This window comes from Panthera pardus, unplaced genomic scaffold, assembly GCF_024362965.1.
Source record: "Panthera pardus isolate Hobbes unplaced genomic scaffold, ASM2436296v1 HiC_scaffold_10, whole genome shotgun sequence".
Lineage (NCBI taxonomy): Eukaryota > Metazoa > Chordata > Mammalia > Carnivora > Felidae > Panthera > Panthera pardus.
The window spans coordinates 85320296-85329510 of NW_026526655.1; the positions used below are offsets into that span (position 1 = coordinate 85320296).

The window sequence follows — 9215 nt, forward strand, 5'->3', positions numbered from 1 at the left end:
ACTGATTCACACAAATGTCAACTACCATCGGGGATGCCGCCCAAATTCTTGACTGCCATCCAGCTTCTCTTCTCTCTCAGGGATAATTTCATTACTTTTTTGTTAGGAAAGAAACATGAGGATGGGAAACGAAGTCCAAGATGACATGGTAAGTGCTACCTTGCATGCTCCTTAGGGCTTTTTTCTCTTGAAGAACTTAAGGCAAATAGCCTAGAAAAAATATTTCTTTCTACCACACGCACAAACAAAATAAGCAACATTGCACCCACTTTACAGAGATGAAAGCCTGATTGTGGAGAAATAGGGTCACTGGTCATTGTAACTTAAATCATAGTCACAGAGATGGGAAAGGGCCAAAATCTGTCTCCTAAGTCCCAACCCATAATCATAGCCAAAAGACCACATTTTCTTGAAAATCACCAGAAATAGAAACTACAAAGCACTCTCCAAAATGTAAAATGCTACCAAAAGGTACAATAGTAATAAAGTTCTGAACTGGGAGAGTTTAGGCCCTCCGTCTGAAACTATATTAAAAAGAAGAATTATTGCAAGGAGTAATGCAATATATTCTTAAGAAATCGCTATTATTTTGGATGATACAATAAGTTACATATATATCAGGGACGTTTCATAAACTAAAGATAATTTCCTGATTTTAAAAAGCTGCTATTCACATCGCAAGGCTCTGGATAACAGCCGTCTACTCTGACATGTAACTAATAATGCAGAGAAACCCAATTGTGACCCATAGTTGGGAATGAACCTCAACTTCTAAAACATTCCAATTAAACAAGAGTTCAGAGAAAGAAACAGACAGATATAGACTACTTGGAAATTGCTAATTTCAAGCTCTGAACAAAGTAGAACAAGTCTTCAAAAGAGCAAACAGAAAAAAGGGGAGCTCAAGGGATAAATAGCTATTGACGAGAACATTGGGAACACAATTTTTGGATCAGTTTAGAAGAACAGACACTGGGTATAAACTAGCAGAAAGGTTATGTTGAATAAGGGGCCAAGTGAACAACTAAAGGAAAATAATAGGTTCAGCAGTTTTAAAACTATAACAGTAAATAAATAAACTAGTGTGAAAGGATATCAAGATTTCCCTAAAAGGAAGGATTCCTCATAGGAATACAGTCATTGAAAGTAACATTAAGACACCAGCATTGATACTATCTTCACCAAAATATGAATTATTTTTATCTGTCTCTCCGTTTAACACATCTTCCCATTTAAACTCAGACAATGCCTCAAGGTGGGAAAGTATTAATCCAGAATTTTTGCAATTTAGGGACCATCGAGGTGCTAATAGAGTCAGTGAGTCTCATTTCAAGTTCACTTTGAGTAAGGAGGACCACAGAAAGGCTGCTCAGCTCACGGCATTGAGAATTCAAAAGCCTCATATTGGCTTAGCAGGAAGTCTGTAATCAATTATTGCTGCCTATCATGGCCACGGGAGTGGGGGGAATCCAAACCCACCTGCCATTTGTTTGATTTTCTGATAGTCCAACCCTCTGAACTTACCGTTGAGGAATCTGAGACATAGGGAACTTGCATTTAAGAAAAAAGAGCTGAAGTAATTGGCCTAAGGGTATATAGATATTGGGTTTGTTATTCTTTACTGAATGCAGGTACACTGATGTCTAGGTCCTTACCCCTCCTTTCTTCCACTGCATTACAAATGCTGATTATTTGGCATTCTACAGGAGATATAAATCATGCATAGTTATACTTCTGTAATAATATAGTCTTAGTTTATGCTACTATAAAAATCTTAATGCTTAAATATATTCTTAAATTTTTTCAAGCTACTAATATCTATCTTTCTGAAAAAAAATTCTTACTAAAACTTAATTTCTCTCTCTAGGACATTTAATCCAATAAGTGTACTGATTTTCCTAGGTCTTGTTCCTTATTTTTTTTTTCTCTTTCCTTCTCTCTGTATAGAGAGCTTATAAATCTAACTGACTTAATCCCATTCAGTGTGATACTAAAACTAGTAATGAAGTGTAGAGGAACCATTAATATACCAACTTCCTCTAAAATGCACAGCAAGGTGCCCTTGAGTAATCTCAAATTACTAGCCATATTCCCTTGAAGCTTACAGCAAGAAGTATGGAATATCCATTGGCCCAGCACTTACCTTCTATAACCATACCCAATATAGAATTACTTTTCAGAAATCCAAATGAAATGTTATGGGTAACCAAATCGTTATTATAATTATAATAATTGGATATCTCATATCCATACCAACATAAAATAACCCAGTACTAACCCAGTTGTTCATCACTTAAATTTCCCCACATCATTTGGGTGTTTTTTTTCACCTTGTGTATAGGTTATATTTATTACCTAAAACTTACTTGAGTGCACTTGCAAAGACAAGAAAAGCAAATTTCTCTACAAAAGGCTCCCGGTGAGAAAACACACAGACACTGTGAAGATGGGTTGTAACCGAAGTACCTTATGTGCACTTAGATTTTTTTCAGCATATTTTTCTATCTTTAGTTGAGTGGTCACTGGGAAGTTAATGGTACGTCACTGGTATGTGAGCCTTCCTCTGAAAAATCCTTTAACCCAGGCTACCCTTTATAAACTATAGCAGGGGATAGGAAAGTTATAGAGCGTATTTTATGACTGTTACTTTTGTCTTTCAGCTGCCCATTGAAGAGATATTTTGGCATGAGTTTACCTATCATGGCAGCGTGGGCCCATTGATACCCATGGGAGGTTGTGATGAGAGGCTCCATTAACCAGTTTCATTATCTCAGGAGGCCCAAAAGAATGACACACTCACCAACAGTATGGCTGCTAAAGCTAGAATGTCCAATTACTTTGCTTTGGGGTCAAATCTTATCAATTTCATATGAAAACCCTTTCTACCTCATGCTGATCAGGGTCTCTGATTTGCAACTGTGTATGTGTTTGATTAATAAAATGTGAAATAAAAATGAATGGATTATTCTGTTTAAACATTAAAATAGTTCAAAACACAGAAAAGACTAATTTATATTAAGGGCTTAAGAATCAACCTCATGTTTTTCATAATGATGATGATGACAACGCACTAGCTAAAACTTTTATAGCATTTACTAAGTCTCAGGCATTGTTCTAAGCATTATACATACACTTATTCATTCAATCATCACGACAACCATTACAGGAAAGAACAAGTATTAGCCCACAGTGGAGCTGTAAAGTAAGAAGTGAGAAAACAGGGACCATCAAATGACATTCCTGCGGTCATATGGACGGTAAGTGCTGAAGTAAGCATTTGAACCCAGGCAGTGTGGCCTTAGAAACCATGCTCTCAACTTCTACAGGGAAGTACTCTGCTTGGAGCCTTACTGGTTTGCTTGTTTGTTTGTTTGTTTATTGTGAGAGAGAGAAAGAGTGAGTGAGAGAGAGAGCACACCTATGGGGAGGGACAGAGAGAGAGAGGGTGAGAGAGAACCCCAAGCGGGCTCTGCACTGACACCCAACACAGGGCTTGAACTCATGAAGCGTGAGATCATCACCTGAGAAGACATCAAGAGTCCTATGCTCACCTGCTCAACTGACTGAGCCACTCAGGCATGGGGTCTGACTATTAATTACACCAAAGATAACACAGCAGGGTGACTTCCTTACATGTAAAATTAGGGATATTGACAAGAGTTTTCTCAAGAGTTATTGATAAGATTTAATAAGTTTTTATTTGTAAGATTATACACCAATACTTGGCACAAGGTGAGTTCTGTGAGGTGTTTGCCAATATTAATAGTAATACTCTTTTAAACTACAAAGCTTTTTTTCTTCACTTGAGTGCAAATCAACCTTCTTACCGGTGTTCAGTATGGGTAACAAATTAACTTTTAAATGACTTTGCTTTTCTCTAGCTAGCAATATGCAAGGAAATTCAATTGACTGCCTAAAAACAAACCATTAACTCACTGTGTTAATAAAAGTTCAGGTGAAACACTCCCTTTGCAAGCAGGGAGGGGGAGGGGAAGGGGAGAGGAGGCTATACATTGAGCAGAGGTGCCTGTCACCAGGGGCCTCGGTGCTGCCAGGGACTCTTGTTGAGTATTTTTTTTCCCCTACCTCATCACAATCACTCCTGTGAGACTGGTAAGTTACCACTAAATCTGTGTGCATAGAAACAAATTCTTAAACTATAACATCCACCACATGATCTATACATTCTTTGGGCTAGCCTATCATTGCATAATATTATGCGGTTTTAATAAAACTCCACCCTTTGAAGCTTTGCTGCGGAGGAGAATAATTCCACAGCAGCTTTGAAGTATGCTCCCTCAAATAAAGGAAGAGAAAAAGCCATTGTTTATTTCACTACTATTTAAGAGTTAATGAGAGATTTGCACCTGTACAGCTGTTGTGGACTGAAACTAGCTCACAGAGTGAATGTGTTTTCTGCTTGAGACAGTTGTAAATGCCTTGAGTAAAAACACTGAGGACTGCTAATGGATAGGTTTATTTTAAAGCATGCCATCTGCTATCAATCATAGAGAAGTATAGGAAGCAAGTTTGGCTGGGCTCCCTCCTTGCGAGCCTGATAAAGACAGGGCTCCAGGACTCAGGAACATTGAGTCCTCAAGAGAATAAAACATCAAACCTACTCAGCAGCTCCACTAACAATAATAAAAATGCCTCTGCCTAAAGGTGACATTCTGAATTTACGATTATTTGTGTCTATAAAGTGTATTCTTTGGCTCCTGACTCATTCTGACTGTCTCACTCTGAGAACAATACATTAAGCCTGCCTAGAGTAAATGGAAATCCTATCCTTTTATTAAACCAGCAGCCAGTACCTGAGACGATCTAATGCCCTGTACGATCGCAGAAGATTTTCAGCTCTGTTCTGTTGCTTTTTTTCAAAATTTTCAGTAAGAAAATTACAAGTGAAATCTATGTCAATGTACAGAAATACATAAATAATGTAGGCAATTTGTGTTTCCTAAAAGACAAAATAAAATGAGATAAAATAAAAGAGTGAATTGGAAATCATTGTACTATTCTTATATCATGTGCCTATGACAATGCCATTGGAAAATTACATATTAGAGATACGTGTTAGCAACATTTAGAACCGGTTGCTTAGAGTTATTATGTTTTGTATGCCGTATGGACCAAGTATGTTTTCCAGAGGACAAAACATTATTTTCTCGGAAATCTTCCAGCTGTGGAATCGTAACCAATATTGCTTTCAAAAATGGATCCCAAAGTATTCCTTGAAAAATGTCGAGCCTGGCTTATTAAAAGTGCTGCCTGCTGAAATCCTCAGTGGATAAAATGAGTTGTAGTGGCATTGGAACCTTCCATAGCTTATAATGTTAGATTCTGCCTCAGATCTGCAGCTTAACTTAATTCTACTGTTAGCCTGGAAAACAGAGTTGTGGGTATTTAGGGAAAACCCACCTGGCCAGCAAACTCATGAGCCTAATTAAAGTTAATAGAGAAATTAAAAGAGGAAAACATTGGCTCAGCAGTGGTAAGAAGAAATGTATAAGGCAACAGAAATTCAGGGCAGCGACTTACATTTTTGTATTCTGCATTTGGTAGAAGCATTTCTTCCTAAAGACATGAAAGAGGAAGTGATATTATTTGACTTAGTATGTTTTATGGGTGATCTCTTACAGTTCAATAAATAATTTTCATGCTGAAGGAAATTAATGTTTTAGGTTAAATAGTAAAAAAGTGGAAATACTGATTCAATCAATGAGTACACTTGCAGATCCGCTGTGTGCCCAGCGTTCTACTAGGTTCAGTAATATGAGGAATTTTAGTAAATTAACACTAGTTTATTAGCAGTGATATTAGTAAAAATATTCTCATTGTATGTGATATTAGTAAAATGCTTTATCCTCACCCTTTGTGGAGAAAAATGTCTAGCTTTGGACTGGATTGAATTCCAGAGCAATACTATAGTGCCAATCTTAACTAAATTCTTAGACACAAAGCATACTATAAGAGTTCAGAAAAGAGGGAGAAAAGCAAAGTTTGCAGTAGCCCAAAAAAATGGGTTAGGAAGCCTCATATCATTTCCTTCAAAATAGAAAGAAGACATAACGTGAATAAAAAAGAGCCTATAATTTATACTTACAAGGACATAAAAGATAATTACCTACTGAAATTTCAGCATACTTTCTGATGCAATAAGGGGTTAGATGTTGAGTCGAGTAACAACATACACCTAGGGCAGAAGGAAGCACCGACAATGCTTTAGTCCTTTGATAGCAGTAAAAAAAAAATCAAATATCCATACTGATGAAGCTGGAAATGTCTGCGTAAAGCAGGTGAGGTCAGAGTCAGCACAGCCAGTAAAGGGCACCTGCCTCATCTACACAGACAGGTGCCTCTACCCAGCACACACCAATCCTAGGGTTACCAGATCCTGCAATGTAGCAAAGGAAGCTAGATACCTGGCTTTTAAGTAATACTTCCCAATTTGGTAAAAGACTTCACAGCCAAACTAAACACCTTACCACTGGGAGACAGTTCCAGCAATCCTGCTCGGGGCCCTTCAATAGTCCATGACATAGAGACTCCTTAATGGTTAATTTCAAGAATCCTGAACTTGAGTCTAACTGCTACTTAAAGGTCCTGTATTACACTTGATGTCCTTCTACCTGGTGGACTCACCTAACTTTTCATGAGGCCAGCCCTCATGAATTATTTTAGAGGAGTCAGTCTGTTTCTGAATGTGCTGAAGGTTAGTGTGTTTCTTACACCAAATTTCGAATCCCTGACAAGTAATAGAGGGGAACACCAATGAAACCAGCACTGTGGTCGAGCCTGTGCTACCACACTTAGACTTTAGTGGTCATATCAGGAAGAGAAATACCTGAAGATCAGTGCACCAATTTGTTTCTTTAAACCCGAATCAGTTAATCTCTTTTCTTGCTAAAGCAGTGGTCAATGAATACGGTAAAATAATTAAAACGGCATTCATAAAGTAATTTCTAAAAGATTTTAATGCTTTCAATAAAAAGAATGGAGGAAGAACTCATTAACTTAAATATCCCTACTAAGAAATTATAAATGCTCACTGAATTATAAGAAAGTTAGGGGCGACTGGGTGGCTCATTCAGTTGAGAGTCTGACTTCGGCTCAGGTCATGATCTCACAGTCCGTGAGTTCGAGCCCTGTGCCGGGCTCTGTGCTGACAGCTCAGAGCCTGGAACCTGCTTTGGATTCTGTGTCTCCCTCTCTCTCTGCCCCTCCTCTGTTCATGCTCTGTCTGTCTCTCTCTGTCAAAAATAAATAAACATCAAAAATTTTTTTTAAAAAAGAAAGCTATAATACCAGGTAGGTATTATGTGATGTTTTCACAGTTAATATTTGCAACATAATATTTGCAACATAAACACGGTGATAAAGGGAAGAGTTTAAACCAAAAAAAAAAAAAAGCCACTCTTGAGTGTCTGGAAATCTTATTTTACTATACTATTTAAAGAAAGACCTATGTGAATTATTTAAACGGTAATGCCAGTTTTAACTACATATAATTCTATGGTAGGAAAATGTTTCCAAAAACATTGTGCATTTATTAATTTGGTCAACAGCTAGTTATTGACACTTACAAGGTTCTGTATTTGGTGCAGGAAAAAAATACCTAACTAAAGGATCTTTGTGTTATTGGATTGGAAATCATTTCTTTTAGTTTATTTCCCTTGCATTTTTGACTAGTCTCAAGTTCAAAGTCATCTATGTTAAAAGTGAGATGCATAAATAGCAACGGATTCAAAGACAGAAGCTCTTGCTGCATACCAACACTTGTCAGACATTGTCTACACAGCATGCTAGGCTATTATTAATATTGTGACAACCTTTTCCAATTTAGAATGTCAAACCACCCACAATATGGAGAAACAGGTGACCATTTGGGAGGTAAACATGCCAACCAAATAATCCAACCACAAGCAAAATCAATGACCTACATGTAAACAAAGAAAGAACATTAACAATAAAATGCCATCCATTGCCTGTTGGAACAAGCTACGGGCTAAGGCTTGTTCTAGCTCTATCATAAAGTTACTATAACCTTGATAAAAGAGATATCACCTCTCTGTGTTTCTTGTTTCTCCCCTGGGAAAACAGAGAGAGAAACTAGGTGATCTCTTAGCCCTCTGCCCTATCTAAAATCTCTCATTTGTTTCAAGCTATTTCTGTGTCTGAGATGGTTACACTAATGAAAAACTTTTTTAAACTTTGATACGGATGTTTTCATAATTTATATTACTTACAGATTAGGTAAGCATTTTTGCATCTAACAAAGAGCACTTTCCTCCTTACAAAAACAGTTTTACCTATATCTACCTAATTATCTACCTATCCATCCATGTGTCCGTCCACCCTATCTGGAATGCCAAGCTATACAGACAACATCACTGCTACAATTTTGGTGTGTTCCCTATGGATCATTTACTTGTGCAGTTATGCATATATGTATTTATACAAAGCTGTCATTAAACAGTGTCAGTTTCTTATTCTTCTTTTTCCTCCCGTCTACATTATGCCAAAAACCCTACCCCCTATCTTCGCAGACTTTTTAAAAACACGACTGCAAAATCTTCCATTAGATGGACATATCACAGCTGATGAACCACTTCCCAAATGTTGGACATTTGTTTTCACTTTTTATTTTGTAGTGAAAAAGCCTTGCTAATAAATCTTAGTGTACGCTCATGAACACTTCCTTAAGATCAATTCCTAAGTACAGACAGACGATTTTTAAAGCTTTTAACTTGTAATGCTACACTGCTACTCAGAAAGTTTGTGTCAATTCACTCTGCCACCAGTGTAGAAGTTTGTCTACGTTTGATTAACACAGTGGTGCATATTGCATCAATATGATAGGTGGGCCATGACAAGAGATTTTACGCTGCTTCCTGGGGAGCAACAGGGGAAGGAGTGCCATCTCCATCTCTAATTTTTTCAGTCACCATCTTTGAGTATTCTTGAAAGCTTAAAACTGGGCTCTGTGCCCACCCTTTACACACACACACACACACACACACACACACACGCATGCATGCACACACAGCTCCCGTGGTCATACATGTAAGATGAACCTTCTGATGACAGCAAACAGACGCCCGCTGACATACACAATCAGGGAAAGGGAGGACTTTTCTGAGACCCCTTGGTTATAAGCCAGCTGTCAAGGGGCCATGGAGAGCGAGAGTGAGTCTTTGGGGGGATCCTGCCTA

The 9215-nt window shown here is 37.7% G+C and overlaps 1 long non-coding RNA gene across 1 annotated transcript in view; it reads right to left on the minus strand.

Annotated features, from left to right (window-relative positions):
- LOC128777041 (uncharacterized) overlaps nucleotides 1–6197 on the minus strand; it is a 57115-nt gene extending 50918 nt beyond the window's left edge. Inside the window, exons 1-2 of the long non-coding RNA XR_008422193.1 lie at nucleotides 6128–6197; nucleotides 5542–5577 (exon numbers count right to left, since the gene is read on the minus strand). This is a non-coding gene — a long non-coding RNA (uncharacterized LOC128777041). The remainder of the gene's footprint in view (nucleotides 1–5541; nucleotides 5578–6127) is intronic.
- Between the last annotated feature and the right edge of the window lie 3018 nt (nucleotides 6198–9215).